Genomic DNA, 18,776 nt, shown 5'->3' on the forward strand with positions numbered 1-18,776 from the left:
CCCTGCTCACACCCACTGCCAGCATTGGAGCCACTCACATCTGTAGCCTGCACCACAGCCATCATTCTCACCTGCTGCCAGAGCATAGCACCAGCCATGATCACCCCTCAAGGTTTCTCCACCTCCCCCTGCTCCTGTGGGACAATTGGTGATGGCAGGCACCTCTCACACCTGCTGCTGGCGCTAGAGCCACCGCTCACACCCACTGCCAGTGCCCAGCGCCAGCCCCAATTGCTCAGTGCCGTTAGCCCGAGGACTTCTCCACCACCCCTGCTCCTGAGGTGCAATCAGTCCAGCAGCTGCTGCGTGCACCTGCTGATGGCACTGGCCCAGCTCACACCCACTTTTGGTACCAGCCCCAATAGCTCCGGGCCATCAGTGCATGAGAGGGGTGGCAGCAGGAGCAGGGCTGCCAACAGACAGGGGATCGAGGGTGTGGCGGGAGGGACCAAGCAGGAGCGTGGAGAATGGGCCGAGACCCGCCCCTGTACCCACCACAGCTTCACAGCCACAGTTACTTTCAATGTGCACAAATTTGTGCACTAGGCCCCTACTATGAGAATAACTTCAATAGTGCATTAGGCTGCTCAGGCTGCCATAACAAAATACCATAGTCTAGCAGCTCAAATGACAGATGTTTCCTTTCTCCCAGTTCTGGAGACTAAAAGTCCAGCAAGCAGATTCCTTGGAGGCCTCTCTCTTTGGCTTATTAAACAACAGTTTCACGGGCTCATATTAATTAATTTGGCTTATTTTAAACAACAGTTCATATAGATCTTATGTACTTTCTGTAAGCTGTTATATTTCAAAATAATATGAGAAAAATTATTCACAAAAGAGAATGTCTCTAGAAAGTCTTGGACTTCAAAAGTGAACGTAAGAATTGGTAAGTAGCAGGTAAGCTGTAAATAATCTTGTGCAATTGGGTGTGTGAGTGGAGTCGACTGCTATTTCTCATGTCCTCATCACTGAGAGGCAGGAGGGTTTAATAGCTGTGTTTAAGATGTCAGATGCAGGAACAATCATAGCCTTTACTTTAACCATTTTTTACTAAATCCCTCCCAACTCAAGAACCTATTCATTATATTGGTCTTTTCCTGTCTATCAGGAACAATTAAGCCCCCATCTACCAGCAGCTGGGGTCTTATGCCAGCCACTCCCCTGGGCCCTCAAAATATACCTCCACTTGTATGTAACCTGGGCTAGAAACACATGTCCAAGAAGTCAAGAAAACAAGCCATGGAAGAAATCAAACGAAAGCAAAGATGCTGAATGGTGGGAGAAATGTTAGTCTGTAGAAAGAAAAATCTTAAAGAATTGAAAAGAACCACAGGACGTTCTGCCAGCCGATGGATGTACTTCCACTTAAAAACCACATTTTGTTTTTCATGCAATGAGTTCATCCCCATTTAAGAACTGAAAATTCAGCATTCCAAGGTACTTTTTTTTTAAGTTGATGTAAGTGCCCCAGATGATTTTGCTTATAATGTCTCACTGATTATTGTGTTCCACTCCCTGCAGGCCCTAGATCCGTCACAATCTGACTGACTGGGGAGTGTCCGTTGTTTGGGTTTCAAAGCAATTCTGGTCTGAGTCACACACGCAAGCAAAGTAATGTGGAGAGACCGGATAAAAGCTGCCCATTAGAAACCTTAGTTGCTGATTGTTTCTTATACCAAATTGAATACATTACTCCAGCTATTGTCAACAAACATGCACAACAACACTTTGCTCACCATCCGGCAACAGCCCCCAAGTACCAAGGCGAGTGGGCTGGAGTCTGAGTCATGATTATAACTGCTAGGACCATAATTCTTACCTCTCCCAGGATTCAGTGAAAAACTGAACAAATAAAAATGGATTGAAAACATCAGTGTAAAGGTGCTAAAAGTACAGTGTGCATTGTCGTAAAATATGTCAACTATCCCATCGTGTACTGCCCCAAAAGTCTAATATCTTATCTGACAGATTGTAAACTTCCAGAGACCTGAGCTAGGGGGAGTGGGGGGAGAGAGAGAGAGCGAGAGCGGGGGTTTGGGGGGGAGGGAGTGTGTGCATGTGTGTATATGTCTGTAGACAAGTGTGTCTGAGTGTATTTTAAGTTTTAAGTGAAAAGAAATGCATGAAGGAAAAAGCATGACCTAATTTCCCTTTGACTAAAGAAACAAACACTCAATGGAACCTTTGAGCAATCAGGTGCCAAAGCTGTTTATTATGGGAAAGGACTTTACTGCCTCTACCAGGAAAGATACCGCCCCATCGCAGCAACCCACTGTCCATACCACCCTCTTTAGCTTCTTAGCCACCTAGCCAGTGCTGCCTCTCACCACAGGGGCTTGTCATCACCAGTCCCCACGCACTCAACAACTCCTCAATGCCAGATGATGGCCCCACCCTGCAACTTCCCCCCACCTCCCTCCTGGGTCTGAGCCCCTCTGAAACTCTCCAAAGCATCAAATAACAAGCCAGAAAAAAACTAATATAATAGGAAATAGCAAGCTAGGGAACCAGGACTAGGAAGGAGACTCCCTTTAGAACATCTGGTGTCTTGTGTTAGTCAGGTCTGCTGAGAATTCCATGTGCAAGGGATTTGTTGGGAGAGCAGAAAGTGGGAAGAGGCTGATACCACCACGCAGGTCTGATGCTGTGGAAGGAGACAGAGAAGGAAGACACAGGAATCGAGGAGCAAGAGTCTCAGGCTGCAGGAAGAATGGTTTGGCCAAGTCTATGGGCAAACCTTGAGCCAAAGTGACCCCTGGAGGAATCCTCCATCATGCTTCAATGCTCGGCCATGCCCAGTCACCGGCTCGTGGCAGACTGCAGAGAGGGTGGCCTCAGTGTGAATGTGAGGGTGAATAAGAGGGGGCAGCAGATGGGGCCATTGGTCAATTATACTCCTGCAGTAGGAGAGAGATCTGACAGCTGTCTCCTGGTCATCTGAAATTTAAAAGCCCGTTTTTATTGCTTACCTCATATCCCAGCAGTCACTGGCTGACTGCAACAGGGAAGAATCTGGCAAAGACAGTTTTTTGTTTTGTTTTGATTTTTTTGCTGTTAACCTATTTTAAAAATATTATTCTATTCCAAACCCAAAAACTTCTGAGCTAGTTACCAATATTTAAAAAACAAGAGATTTTACATGTTAAATTAAACTTCCCAGCTTTCCTTGAAATGAAATGCGAAGGGCTACCATCTCCTCCTGTTGGCAGAAGAGCAATGTCCCATCTTAGGTGTACTTCACTCTCCAGTTGGCCATAGTCCCCACTACTCCTGTATGCTTACCCAGCCCATGCCACTAATCATGTTACTGACTGTCCCCTCTGATCATTTGAACTTGGGACTTGCCTGCATTTGTGCCTGTGTCGCTGTCAGAATATAAACTGAGGGCAATACTTTTGCCTGTTTGGATCACTGATATAAATTGATGGTCTGGAGCAGTGCTAGGCACCTAGGAGCTGATAAATGAGTATGAGTCCAGGGAAGTGGAGTATTATCGTCTAAGTGTTGGAAGACATTGTTTGGGTTGGTGGTGTTAGGGAGCCAAATTAACTTGTTTCAAAGTTTTGTCTGGAGCTAACCTTGTTCAACCCACACACAACCAAGTTGGCACCTAAGGAAGGAGATGGGACCAGACACAGTGGAACACACATGTTCTCAGGAAAGTGTGAGACTAACGAGATGCAGAACGAAGCAGAAAGTCTGCCTTTGCATGCCCCGTGCTCTCAGTTGGGGATTCCTTCTTCCCCTCCTAGACTTAGGAAAAGGGAGTGGGTTTGCATGGGGAAACAGCTCAGCCTGAAGCATTACTACAAACATTCTCTGGGCCCTATTCCAGGGCAGCGGGCGTGAGGGGTCCTCAGTCCAAAGCTAACACACACTTAGGCATAATGGAAAGAATCGAGTTCAGTGACGATGTGATGCGAGATCTTCAAATGGCATAAAAATGCGCATGGACAAATGGTGCAAATCAAATGGAAAACTGCCTGCCAGAGGCAGGTCCCCCGTGGTGTCTCACCAGCTCCAAAAATGACTACCAGATGATGAAGGGGAGCAGGCCCCATGCAATCTGATCACCAAGGAGGACTGGCAAATACATTAGGAACAATAAGGCCTCCTCCAAGACCATTTTACTTGCTAAAAACAAATACTATTAAGTTTAAAAAGTGAGTCGATTTTTCATCCCATTTTTCACTGTCATACATTTGCTGCATCCATTTCTAGCTAAAGGAGTAAAGAATGTTTGTGCCCGAGACCCACTTTGCTGCTACTAAAAAATCAAAGTTGGGTCTAGGCCGGACACAGGCAAAGAACTAGAACCTTCCATCTGTGGGCAACTTGCTCTGTCGGCTTCATCTGTAGAAAAGCAGTAGGAGAGGAAGAGAAATAACCCAGGGAGCATCTTCCATGCGTCAGACCACAGAATTATTTGTGTGTTTTTCCACATAATTCTCCGTTGCAAGGGATGAGGAGGTTTATAAAGGATACACTCAAATGCAAAATGAGGCAGCTGTTGTGACAATCAGTACCGAGGATCCTCCAAAGATTACAAATAGAACAAAAAATTCAGCAATTGCATAGCTGGGCATTTACCCAAATAAATTGAAACAAAGATCTCAAATGCAACTTATTGAATGGGGGAAAACATTTGTAAATCATCCTATCTAATAAAAGAGTGATATGCAAATTGACCATCACTCCAAGATACAAAATGGCCACCCCCATGTGGTCAAAGATGGCTGGTCCCATGTGGACACAAGATGGCTGCCACAAGATGGCCTGCAGGAGAGGGCAGTTGTGGGTAGTTAGTGGTGACCAGAGGACAGCAGTTGGGGGACTCTAGGCCAGCAAGGGAGGGCAGTTCAGGGGGACCCAGGCCTACAGGGGAGGGCAGCTGGGGGGAACCAGGCCTGCAGAGGAGGGCAGTTGTGGAAGACCAAGCATGCAGGGAAGGACAGTTAGGGGTGACCAGGCCAGCAGGGGATGGCAGTTAGGGACAATCGGCCGGCCAGGGAGCAGTTAGGTGTCAATCAGGCTGGCAGGAGAGTGGGTAGGCCGTGATCAGGCTGACAGACAGGAGCAGTTAAGGGCAAGCAGGCAGAGGCAGGCAAGTTATTGGATTGTGAGAGAAATGAATGACCGCCCAATGGGAATGAGCCTAAATGGGCGGTCGGATATCCAAGGGGTCCCAGATTGGAGAGGGTGCAGGCTGGGCTGAAGGACAAATTTTGTGCACTGGACCTCTAGTATATACATTGAAACAATTAAAGCTGTTAAAACTATGTAATAAAAGGCCAACATGAAAATTGTCCCCTTGGGAGTTCCACTGACCCAGAGTTTGACTGACTGAGAACTCAACCACTTGCTATGACATGTGATGACCACCAGGGGATGGTGCAGAATGAAGGAAGGCCCCAGCTGGCAGCTGGCAGCTGGGGGAAGGAAGGCCCCAATCTGCCCCGATTGTTGGCCAGGCCTAAGGACCATACCTGTGCATGAATTTCATGCACCCAGCCTCTAGTGTAATAATAAGAAAGAAAGGCACTCCTTGTTTAACTAGAAACTGAGGAATTCTAGAAAGATGGAAAATGACAGAGCCCAGACAGAAGGAGACGTAGGTCCTGCTATAAAAGGAGAGAGGGCCACCAGACTGCCTGTGACCAAGGAGCCAACTTAGGCCTGTGACTACAAGGGAACCAGCAAGGTGAAATTCTGTTGCTTAACTACTTCTCGATACTGACCAATTATATTGGAAAAAGTGATGTTTTCAGATCTGGATAGATTACGTTGGAGGAACTCCTTATCTTATTTGACCTGTTATTCGTTCTCAGTTTTATCAGGTACTTCCTTGATTCTCACTTGACTTTTCCACAGCACGAATGCTGTTGACCAGCATCCTTTGGAAACAGGGCCACCCTTGCTCTTAGTAACACAGCTCTCACCTGGGTTACTCCTTACTCTCTTCCTCTGACAAACTGCCAAGCCCAAGACTTTAGGTTCCTGGGCCTCTTCTGTCACCTCTCTCCTCTCTGCCTGAGCACCTTCATACACACCTACAGCTCTAATGCCTTCTGGGCACAGAGGACTCACATTTTCATGTTGGCCTGGGTCTTCCTTTCCTGGAGATCTAAAACTAGATCTTCAAGAGCCTGCTTCTCTCTCCAGTACCTCAGAATTCCTCAAATGTGGGCTTATGCCAGCATTCTCATGAGTCCAAATCAAGTATTTTGCTTCACAGTGCCTCCCCTGTACCTGTACTTTTTCACTCTTCTTGCCTCCCATGAGCAAGTTTGAACCCTTGGTCTCTTAGTCTCTGTCTTAGTCTTAGTTCTCATGTGGTATGTTTCCTTCCATCCATAATCCTTCTCATTTCTAGGTTCAGATTTTACTAAGCAGCTACTACACACCTACCTTCAGCTAGACAGAAGGCATAGGAGACTGGTTAACACATAGACCCAGTCTTAAAGAGCTTTATAGACAAATAATGGCAGACACGGGAATACGTAAGTACCATAAAGTATAATCAACGTGTAAAACTAACTACTATGAGCCCACAAAAGGGGAAGTGATCATTTCTCCTGGAAGATGGAGGAGGGAGACATTCGCTGCTCTTTGAAAACTCAGTGACTGTTCTCCATAAGGACAGGAGGGATGGGAGGACAAAGTGCACTGCAGGGGGAGGGCCATGTCAAAGTCACCGAGCCTGCAGAAAGCCGCAGCAGGAAATGTTACCGGGCCTACACGAATGTAAAACGCAGAGTATCCATTTTCTTTAAATAATTTTCATTTGAAAATCTAAGTGCCAGAAGGACCTAAGAAAAAAATTTTCAAGTAGCATTTCTAGAGTTTGTTTCTGTGTTTCTAAAGTTTTGCATGATTAAGGATCTGGACAAGACTGTCTTTGTTACACCTTATGAGAGTAGCTGGTTGGTATGCATGCCCCTTTTCATGAGAGAAAACTTAAGAATGAGGAGAAAATCAGGGAGGTGAGAGCAAAAGGATAGTCAGAGGAAACCTTAAAAAAGGAGAGAGAGGACAAGGAAGCCAATCAACTAATGGGGTGGGATGTCACCCCCAGATAATTCTTGATGACCACAGGCTGACGAAGGAGAGGCCCTCGGGGGTACTCTGTGAGACTGGGTCCTTTACCAGGGTGGCTCATTCCTGTCTGCATCCCATTCTCCTGCAGCCAATGCCATGATTACTGCTCACGGGATGGCTCGGATGAAGCCTTTCTGGCACCACCCAAATTACACCACAGCGTCTACTATGCCAAACTCACTGCATCCCTGGACACAGGCACAAGGACCTCAGCCCCAGCTCACGGAGCCACCAGAGAGCTCTTCCTTTCCTCCCCCACTGCTCAGACTCACTGGGGAAGCGTGTTCACAGAGAACTATAGCACCTGGAGGATGAATTTTACCCCACAGCCTTCCTCTCTTCGTGTGTGAGAAGGGTGCCACATGAAATTCTCCCTGCCCAAAATGGTCCCGAAACAAAAGAAACCGTTACTTGATAGTAGTTGTTCAGTTCAACAACTGTCTAGCATTTCCTATGGAAAAGTGCTGCACCAACATGCATTGAGCATTTTAATTTGTACAAGGCCTGGTCCCTGCCCAGAACACAATGTGTCCTAGGAAATGAGCAATTCAACCTAAGTATCATAATTACTCTATTAGCAAACTCAGTGATTAAATCTCCAATAGGTACATATGCTTCGGGCAGAAAATCAGTAGAAATAAAGTAATTGCAAATGACTTGATTCATTGCTGACTTAAAAAGTGTAGAATTTATTATATAATAAAGCTATATATACATATATGTTTAGATATTCCAATATATAATAGACTAACATAATACAGTCTTTTTCTCTAGATCAACAAAAGTAACTTTAAGAATACTTAATTTGCCTCCTGGCTTTTAAACACTTTTTCATATTATTGTAGCCTTAAAAAACACAAGAAAGAAAATATTTCCTGAAATTTTCCTCAAAAGGTTTCATGTAGTTCAGAGGTTGGCAATGGCATAGCAATAGGCATGCAGGCATAGCGATGTCCTCCATACCAAGCCGTTTAACCTGTTCTGTTCTAGATGGCCACCATTAGCTGGATTGGAGAGTGAATTCTCAAGAGTATTTCACACCAACACAAACAGAATCAAATCTATGGCCACAGGTTGTCATTTTCATAATTGTTATTCCCTTTGGAAAAAAAATTGCTCAAGCCAGTGTGAAAAAATAATAATTCAAAAATCAAAACCCTATTATAACCTCTATCCACCCATCACTCTGGGTAGCAGAATGAGTGGGCTGGGGATTAAATGTGCAAATAAGTATTTTTAAATGGCTCTCACATTTTTTAATTTCCTCTGCCCTTAGAACTTTGAGATTTTCTATCTAAAATTGAAATATGATACATGAACACAAATAAATACAGATATGTCCAGAAATTAAATTTCACCTGTAAATTTATCCCACTCTTGGGCTACTAACCAAGTATCATTTAGGTAGGTTAATTAAGCAGTTTAATTCCAGCACGGGAAAAAAATTGTTAATTAAGTTGGAAGAAATAATATATGCAAGCAAAAGATGATAATCACACTATCTGTTAGGCACAACCATGTTGACTTGAAGAAACAGCATATCTAATCCTAAAATTCACTGGGTCCCTGTTACCATTAAGTCGTCCATTAATTCCATTAATCATTCATCTGTCAGTTAATGCTCTGGCCTAATAATACTTGCAACCATCCTTTGAGGGTTTATGGCACATCAGGACTGGTCCTGGGAACTTCAGAGGCATTTCCGCTCAGATAATCCTCGTAGCAACGCAATGAGGTAGAACTATTCTTTCATTTTATGTATGAGGACAATGGCAAAGTACCTTGTCCTAAGTTTAAAACTAACAAGCCCTCGAATCAACTTGGGTGCCTGCCTCTGAGCCCTATGCCCTCACCCACTGTACCAGCCTTATGCTGCCCACTGACAGTCCTTCCCTGGGCTCCCGTGTCTCTGCCTGGTATGTTCTCTTTGTCTATGAAGGGTCCGTGGGTCCCCAGAGTGGCACTCCTAAAGGCTGCCCTTGGAGCTCACACACCCTGAGCATATGGACCTTTTCTCTCTGCCCCACACAAGGAGAGAAAAAGCAAACCACTCTTTCGGGAAAGGGGGTGCTGTTTTCACCTCCTCTCAGATCGCACAGAATATTCCCACTAGTTCAAGTATTATTAGAAGTCATTCCAACCCAATTCTCAATAGTGTCTGTGATAGAAAACAAAGTACCACATGGAATGAGTTGGGTAATTAAGGCTCACTTTATTTTTATAGCATCAAATATATCTTCCCAAGTTGACCAAATTACTGTATGGCAAAATATATAACACAAAATTGTATAATGCATTTCTCTGCATTTGCTATTTTAAACTATATCATCTCATTTTCTTAGCTTGTTGGTAGAAATTTGCCAGCGATTTTTCTTTGGAGGAACTGTTCTCACTTTCAGATTATGTCCATTCTACTTGTTTGGTTTTAAAAAGTCCTTTATTTTATAAAATTATAGAGCTAGTAGGTAATAGCAGTTTAGTTTTGTTTTCAAAGTCCTGTACGGCTAAGATGTTGTCAGCATTACACCCCTCTGGCAAAACCATTGCTGTGGCGATCTCTAAACACCCTTTCCAAAATCTAGAAGTGAAAAGACTGCATTTCTCTTCACTGACGCCCCAGCATCCACCCCTCAGGCTGACACAGTGGGGCCCAGCTTCATGCTCTGGGTCAGGCTATAGGGGCAGGGCAGAATCTCAAAATCCTAGTGAGAACTCACCTCTACCGTCTCCTATAAGCTTCAGGACACTACTGCCTTAGAGGTTTTCTTTTCTCTTCTTTTTTTTTTTTTTTTAATTATTTTTATTCCTGGTTCAAAGTGTAGTTGAGAGCCCACATTAGAAGACCCTTTTGATACAGAGGTGAAAGTCTGGACTTGGAGTCTGACGACCTGGGTATCAATGCCTCCTCCCCTCTGTCTGAGCAATCACTCAGTCTCCCTTCACTTCTCCTTTTCCACTTCTAAGTCAAGGTGAAAGATCTCTAAAGGTCATACGTTGATCTTTTCTTTTATGTGATTCCATCAGCATTCAGGCTGTAAGGCACTCACTCCACTTCAAGCTCAAGTCCCTTATCCCTAGGATCTGTTTTTTGTAAAAAAAATTTTTGTGTAAATACAATAATGGTCCTTCCAAAACATCTTGTGTACTAAGGAAGAGCCCATTAAAGGGGGATGTGCTCTTCTCTGATTCTGTGAATTTCAAACAGGGGCCAAAACATCTACTGTGTGTAACAATGCAGTCACAGACGTCATGAAAGGGGTAGTCATTTTGAAAATTAGGAGGCAGTTAGGCATCACTCCCCTCCTCCATTTGATCACAAACTCAAATGACTCTAGGAAGCAGGCAGGTAAAATCAACCAGGGAGAGGGCAGGAGCCAATGGGGGGATGGAGGAAGGGAGGAGGACCTAGCTGAACTGGAAAGGGGACTTTCAAATTTAGATATTTTTACAACGCTGTGTTGGCCAAATCAAATAAGACTGTGAGCTAAATTCAGCCCTGTTCTGCCAACTTGCAACTTCAGTTCTAGACTATTCAGTCCCCAAGGAACAGTGTTGGACCCTGGGAGACTCACTGGTGTGAGCTAAACCCAGCCTGTAGGATAGAAAAGGAGCAGCACGCAGGCTCACGGCTGGCGAGTGCAGCAGCAGTGGCGGGAGCCTCTCCCACCTCCACGGCAGTGTTGAGAATGTCCAACTGATGGCTTAGGTCGTTCCCTAACAGCCTAAGCCATCAGTTGGACATCCCCAAGGGATCCCAGACTTCAAGAAGGTACAGGACAAGCTGAGGGACCTCCCCCATCCCACCCCACCCTCAGTGCATGAATTTATTAAATAAATCCTTCCCAAATTTACTTTGCAGAAGTATCTTTTATGGAAAACAGATGTTGAGTTAACCTAAAAATGCAAACATAACATCATAATGATATCTTAATTTTAAAAGCTATAGATACACCTTCCCAGGAGGGACTAAAAAAGACAGGGACAATAGTGCAGAAGAAACATCAGGAGGCGGCTAAAAAATGAAGGAAGATTGTAGAGCTGCAGAGAACATAAAGAACACTCCCTGCCTTTAAATGTGGTGCACTGAGCACTCACACATGCTCGATTCCCAGTGTTTATTCAGGGAAAGGAAAGGAACAAAGGCCCCAGCAACACTCAGGGTACGGATTATTCCCAAATGTGTCTGCACATGCCATGCAGAATACAGAGTTCTAGAAATACACACCATGTCCTTCCTCCATGTCTCCGCACAGCTCCTTGGATAGGAATATGAAACCACAGTTTGCAAATGCTCCTGGTCAAATATAATTACTCAGGTGTCCAGCTCCTCCTGCTGTGAATATTTAAGACCGAGCTTTCTTTTATTTTCACAACTGGCTTCTCTTGAAACCCAATGTTCAAGAGGATTGAACATTTAGGCATGTTCTCATTTCTATAAAAAGAAGTTGGGTTTTCTCCCCAAACTGCGTTTCCTCTCCTTGATTAACCCTCTCCTTCCCTCTTCCTGGAGCAAGAAATTTCAAAACATGTCCAACTTACCAGGAAATTGGAAGGCCGCCCTTGTGAATAAAATTCAATATAAATGCAAAACATGCATCTTTCTCCCTTTCAATTCTGTGTACTTCTTGAATAGCAAGTCATGTGTAGCCTCCTGAAATATACATTTAGAAGTGCACCCCAGAACAAATCCTGTCATCAGTGGGTCCGCGTTTTCTGCTCTCCTGGCCTTCATCAGAGGATTGACTGCTGTCCTCTGGGTGAATGGCTGACACACACGTGCTTTGAGCTGCCCTCATCTTGACAGAACTGACCAAAATTAAACAGCTAAAAGTATTTTCAAATTTCTGTCGGGGGACAAAACTCAGCATGAATTTCCCACCAAGGTAAAAGTGTAAAAGTTGTTCCTTTGGTGGGCCTGGGTTAGGGGTGGAATCTAAGAAGTGAACGAACGTGGGGTCATTAGAACTAGGGAGGAGATCAAACAGAGCCGAGGACACAAGAGGCCCGGAAGGCCCCTGAGGTCTCCGTGGAGACCTGAATGGCCAGTGGTGACATTCAGGGCCATGTGCAAGACAGGAAGAAGACCAGGCGTGGTGGAAGGGCACGAGCAGAGCCCAGGGTATGTATACCTGATACGATATTCCAGTGTAGATGTCAGGTAGGCCCTTTAATATAGGAGTTGTAGGAAAGTCGAGGCTAAAGGTAAACATTTGTAAGACAACTGAGTTTAAGGGGTAATGAAGCTATGGGTGCAGCTGAGATCCTCCAAGGATAAAATACAGGGTGGGAAGGTAAAGGGACCAGGATCCAGCCTTCAGAAATCCCACAATTTCATAGCCCACTTGAGTTGGATATGCTGCAGAGGAAACAGAGCTGAGAAGGTAAAAAGAAGGTCCTCCCATGAAAGGCAGCTACACAGTGGTTAAGGACACCAAACTATGAATCCGCTATAACCTCAATTCAAATAGTTCTTCAGTGTATTTACCTATAACCTCACCTTTGCCTGCTCTAAGATTTCACTCTCAAATTTACCCTACAACCTAATCTGCCTGCCTCTTAAGGAATCTTACCTCCGCCAACATGTAAGAACCCAGAAACTTCATTAGATCCCAGACTATTCTCACTTTGAAATCCATTCTTACCTATTCTCTGCTCAGCGGTGCACCCTCCTTCCCCAGTTTCCAAACCTATTATTGTATATATAGCGTTCCAGGGCTCATGCTGCCATCCGAAGTAATAAGCAAATCACACGGTCTACCTGAATGCCTAATTTGAGAGTCTGATCCATTCTGTTATAGATGATATAGAGTAGAAAAAAATGTTTGGCATCAGCAAGACTGAGAGTCTATTAAAAACAAACATTTTAGCCGAAACAGGTTTGGCTCAGTGGATTAGAGCGTTGGCCTGCGGAGTGAAAGGTCCCAGGTTCGATTCCAGTCAAGGGCATGTACCTTGGTTGCGGGCACATCCCCAGTAGCGGGTATGCAAGAGGCAGCTCATTGATGATTCTCTCTCATTGATGTTTCTAACTCTCTAGCCCTCTCTCTTCCTCTCTGAGGAAAATCAATAAAATATTAAATAAATAAATAAATAAACAAACAAACATTTTAAACATGTAAGCATCCATGTAAAAGAATAATTTTTAATTGGCCTTGCTTTACTATTTTTGATTTTTTTTTTCTGTTCAACAATTCAAATTTAAATTATGGACCTGGTGAAATTGCCTGATCCTGGTCTTGAAGGCTGCTATGACCTACTTAAAATCACATATCAGCCTTAATAGAGGGCTCTGGAAACAAGAAATGTGGAGGTGAAATCACAAGTGAAAGTTGATAATACAAGGTTGACTTGAAATCCGATCTCTCACACAGATGTCCCCTTTTCAAGGGGCCTTTCTTCTGCTGCCACAACAACCCCCAGAGTGCCCTCTGGGAACCCCTGAGGGTTTCATGACCGTTTGTTTCAAGGGCCCACAAAGTCAAAGCTATTTCCGTAATAACATTAAGTCACTATTTGGCTTTTAAAATCTCATTCTCTCACTACTCTACAGTGGAGTTCTGGTACAATATCAAAGAACATCCACAATTATGTGGGGGTAAAACATTAAATACTCCTGTTTACAGCCACATATCTGGAAAACAACAGACCACAAAGACCAAGAACAGAAGCAGATGTGAGACTACAGTTGTCTTCCTTGAAACAGATAAACAGAAGTAAATGTAAAACAATGCCAATCTCTCACCAAATCGTTTTTGCTGTGGAGAATATTTTTATTTTTCATAGGAGCATGTTATCTACATTACCATGTAATAGACTTATTGTCCTCTTTAATGAATTATTCAATATGTTATAATTTTAATTTCTAATATGGTAACTCTTTCTTGCTATAACCCATATGAACAAAGCTGTCTGGGCTAGGGGGCCTGTGTGAGGCTGGAAGGTGGCTGGAGAGAGCTCAGCTTTGGCCCTGCCTTCACTAGGCCACGCTCATCCTCCAAGGGTACTTAACATCCTGTGACTGTGGTCCCAGAATCCCAGAACCAAATGGTGAGCAAAAGCCCTCTAGTCTGGCAGCATGCACCCTCTCCTCTGCAGATAGAAGCTCTGAGAACAGCTATTAGATCAGGGGTCATATAGTTCAGCCCACGCTCACCGGGGCAGCCACACCAGTTTTCACAGTATTAAAGGATCTCTATACCCCAAGCCTCCTAAATGCTCTCAGCACCATGCCAGCCCCTCCTCCGGGAACTCCCAGGCATACCTCGCTACCCGCTAGTGAAATGGGTGAAGCCTGGGGTGTTCTGACCCCAGAGTGTCCCATCTCATCCCTCTGGCTTCCCCAGGACCCCATGGGCTGCCTACCCTCATAGTCCACCCCAGCTTTTGTACCAGTTGTTATGTATTTGGAGCATCACCATCCCACCAGCATCCATGTGGTCCCTTACACACACCCTTTTCACTACCCTCTCTCTTGATCCCTCTTCCCACAATCCTCTGACCCAGAAGGGGTGGACTACAGGAATTTTTTTCCTTTACTTCATCTTATCTTCTTACTTGGGCAGCCAACCTCTTGGCTTAGATTTCAAAGCAGAAGGACCAGCCTTATAAGCAGGCTGTGGAAGATATTCTGATCTGAGTGCACAGGCTTAGTCTTTGAAACGCTAAATGATTTTTGAATGGGCTGAGGCACTAATGGGCTCTTCACATGCCATGGCCCAGCAACCCCATTACTTGTTTCTCAAGCTTTAGAGAACTCTTCCTAATAGCTCCCAGACATTGCCATGTTTTCTTCCAATTCCTTTCCTCCCAATTACATCATTGATGGGCCAGCAGTTCTTAGACTTCACTCCATATTAGAATCACTTAGAGGAACTTCAGAAAATGCTGGTGGCCAAATGAGCCCTGTACCATACATGTCAACCTCAAGGAGACACAAGGGTATCAGTTGTGTTTAAGCTTCCCAACATGCAAACAAATTGAGAAACAGTATCTATGCTAGATATTTACTGTGTGTCTTCTCCTTGATGCCCTGCCCTTGGCACCTCACCATTCTTTCTAGAACTGTCTGGGGGAAAAGGGCATTCTGTACCCACTCTTTCCATTAGAACTGCCCTTTGGCTAGCTAAATAATGGAAGCAGCTTTGTGTACAAGAGTCTTACACTCCATAAGACAGCCTTTTCCCAGAAGACTAAGGCCCTTTCTAGTTCCTTATCTCTTCACTGATAAAGAATAAACCAGTCAAGAAACCCAGCATTCATTTGTCCTGTGGTCACTCCCAGGGTGTGCAAGACAGACCTGACTGTGCACCAGCCAAAGCCATGGGCCCCACATCAGAATCACCTGGCCAGCTTTAGAAGCTGCTGACACCTGCACCTCTACTAGACCAAATGCACCAGGCTCTCTGGAATGGGGAGCAGGATTTTTAATGTTCCCTGAGAATTCTTATGTGCAACCAGAGTCAAGAACCACCAACCCTAATAGCTCAGGAGATTTTGGCAGGTCCCACTTCCTGCCTTCCTCTACAAATACAGGGTGGGGCAAAAGTAGGTTTGCAGTTGCTCATATGGAAAATAATCTATATGTGTAAAAGCCTAAACAATGATTTGACCATTTGACCAGTAGCTATGACATGCACTGACCACCAAGGGGCAGACACTCAATGCACAGGCATGGAAACATGGAGCAGACTGATGAATCTCAGAGGGAAGGGGGAAGGTGAAGGGTAGGAAGAGATTAACCGAAGATCTTATATGCATACTAGAGTCCCAGTGCACGAATCCTGGCCTGTGCAGATCTGGCCAAAACCAGCAGTCTGACATCCCCCAAGGGGTCCTGGATTGTGCGAGGGTGCAGGCCAACCCGAGGGACCCCACCAGTGCATGAATCTGTGTACCAGGCCGCTTGTACAATAAATAAAACAAGAATAAACTTTGTGTTTTGCATACTCACAACTGTAAACCTACTTTTGCACCACCCTGGGCTGGCCCAAATTTTCATTTTATGTTTTCCCCATCTATCATCTCAAAGGTCACCCACACCACCTGTGCTTCTGTTTGTGACTCTGTCAATTTTATCTGTGTCACCTGAGAACCAAGCTAAGTCTCCATCTCCAAGATCTTTGCTAAGATGGGTCTTAAACCATAAGCTCCTTATAGCCTATGGTTCATTCAATTGTAGTTTTTCAACTGAACTGGTAAAAAAAAATCCACTTGAAAAAAAAGTTTTTATCTTTATTAATATTTTTACTGAAAGTACATACACATAATAAATCTTTGACAGTGTCAAAGTCTCCACCCACTTCAGTTCCCCAGTCCTCTTCCCAGAGTAGGGGTGTCGAACTCAATCAGAGAAGGGGCCAAAATCTAAAATCCAGCCTAAATCACGGGCCGAATGGTTTACTGAACAGTCATAAACTGTCATTGTGATGGAAACGCAGCGGAGTGCAGTGATGACAGCGCGGTGCGGGCCACATTGCAAGGCCTGGCGGGACGGATTTGGCCCGCGGGCCTTGTGTTTGACACAGGTGTCCCAGAGGGAAGGACTTGCAAACACATGCATGTTCATATTTTTACACCTATCTCTTAGAGGGTAAAACAGTGTAGAGTCCTGTCTGCAGCATAGCACCCTGGGAGGGTAAAGAAGAAGGATCCCATCTGAACCTTTCAAAGCTGCTCAGAGGTCAAATATCAGGTGGGTGTAAGAACTACCCTGACAGACAGCACCTAACAGCTGATAGGAACTTAAAGGAACTTTAAAGTATAATTAAAAAAATAAAAAATAAAGTGATAGGACGGCTCCTGACAGTTGCAAGGTGGTAGGGATGGTCATTATTAATTTCTGTACTAAAGTAAGTGTTAGGGCCTAAATTTTGTGTTCTCCCAAAATTCCTATGTTGAAGTCCCAACCCCTAAAACTAAGAATTGCGACTGTATCCTAATATATAAAAATCCCAGGTCCATCACATCCACAATGACTGGAAGCTCGACCTAACGCCCAGGCTGCATAAGCAGGAGGCTCTGGTGGGTGGGGACTTGTGGAAATGGAGATGGGGATGGGAAGGCAGGGCTGGCACAGGCTTTTCTCCTTTTCTTTCCCTCCCTCCCAGCTCGCTCTCAGAGCCTCTCTCAGAATAAGGAAACAAAACAGACTGGGCCTGAAGAGGCCTGGATGGAAGGGAAGGTTGGCAGAGGGTGAAGTGGCCCCCAATGGCCCCACTGTCTCCCAGCCTGGGAAAAAGGAAGAGAGAGACGGGGAGTCCTGGAGGACTGCTGAGAAAAACAAAGAGACAGAGACTGGGCGAGATCAGGCCTGCAGGGGAGGGCAGTTGGGAGTGAGATCAGGCAGGCAGAGACAGTTGGGGGCAAGATCAGGCCTGCAGGGGATAGCAATTAGGGATGAGATCAGGCTGGCAGGGGAGGGCAATTAGGAGCAATCAGGCAGGCAGGCAGGCAGGTGAGCAATTAGGAGCTAGTGGTCCCAGATTGTGAGAGGGATGTCCGACTGGCAGTATAGGCCTGATCTTACAGGGATCAGCCTAAACCAGCACTTGGACATCCCCCAAGGGGTTCCCAATTAGAGAGGGTGAAGGCTGGGCTGAGAGAACCCTTCCCCCTGTGCATGAATTTTATGCTCCGAGCCACTTGTTTAGAAATAAGGTCTTAAAAATGTGATTAAATTAAAAGGAGGTCTTGAGCATGGACCCTAATACAATCTGATTTGTGTCCTTATAAGAGGAGAACACACAAAAAGAGACACCAGAGAAACACAAAGAGAAAAGACCACATGAGGATATAGTGACAAGGTAGCTAAGGAGAGAGGCCTCAGAATAAACCAAACCTATTGACACCTTGAGCTTGGACTTCAGGCCTTCAGAATTAGAAAAAATAAACTGCTATTGTTGAAGCCACCTAGTCTGTGATGTTTTGTTATGGCAGCCCCAGCAAAACTATACAAGTTAAGATAACTTAATTCTACTCAGCTCACCTAGAGGATTACAGCAGGCTACAAACAGAGTTACTGGACACTGGAGACTCCTAAATCGATGTTGTCAGCCTCTGTGCCGAGAGGACCCCTTGTACATGAAACCACTTCACAGCCAGTTTCTTTGTGTGGCTCAGTTAGTAAATTTCTGGCTGCCAAGATACAAAGCAAAGTTGTCTTATACCCACATCCACCCGACAGCATGAGAATAAGGTTTTCAGGCTTGCTGCACTTAAGGGTAAACATTTTTCTACGATTTAAAACACAAATGCCAAAAATTGGTCCACATAAACAGCTATTATAATTAGAGGAAATCATGTAATAGTAGGTTATTTCTTGATGAGCAAAAGCATGACCAAAATTGGCGCAGAGCATCCTGAGCCTCCTGGGCCAAGGGGTTCAGCTCACTCTGTCCCTTTTTAGACCAAAGTAGCTTTCTCAAAGCATGACTGAGCACACCGGGGAGTGAAGGGTGGGCGCACATGCACAGTGGCTCAAGCGGAAGAGCTAGGACTGCAAAGCAGGGCCTTCTGAAGGAAACAAACACCAAGGAGAGTGATGTGGTTCCCTGCCCGCTTTGAAAGTGGACCTGGCTTTGATCAATAAGCTATTACAAATATGATGCACAGCTGTGAGAGAAAATAACTTCTGTCTCAGAGGAAAAGGCACAGGGAAAGGCCCTGCCACAGCCTTTGAA

The sequence above is a fragment of the Pipistrellus kuhlii genome, unplaced genomic scaffold (genome assembly GCF_014108245.1).
Source record: "Pipistrellus kuhlii isolate mPipKuh1 unplaced genomic scaffold, mPipKuh1.p scaffold_m20_p_4, whole genome shotgun sequence".
NCBI lineage: Eukaryota > Metazoa > Chordata > Mammalia > Chiroptera > Vespertilionidae > Pipistrellus > Pipistrellus kuhlii.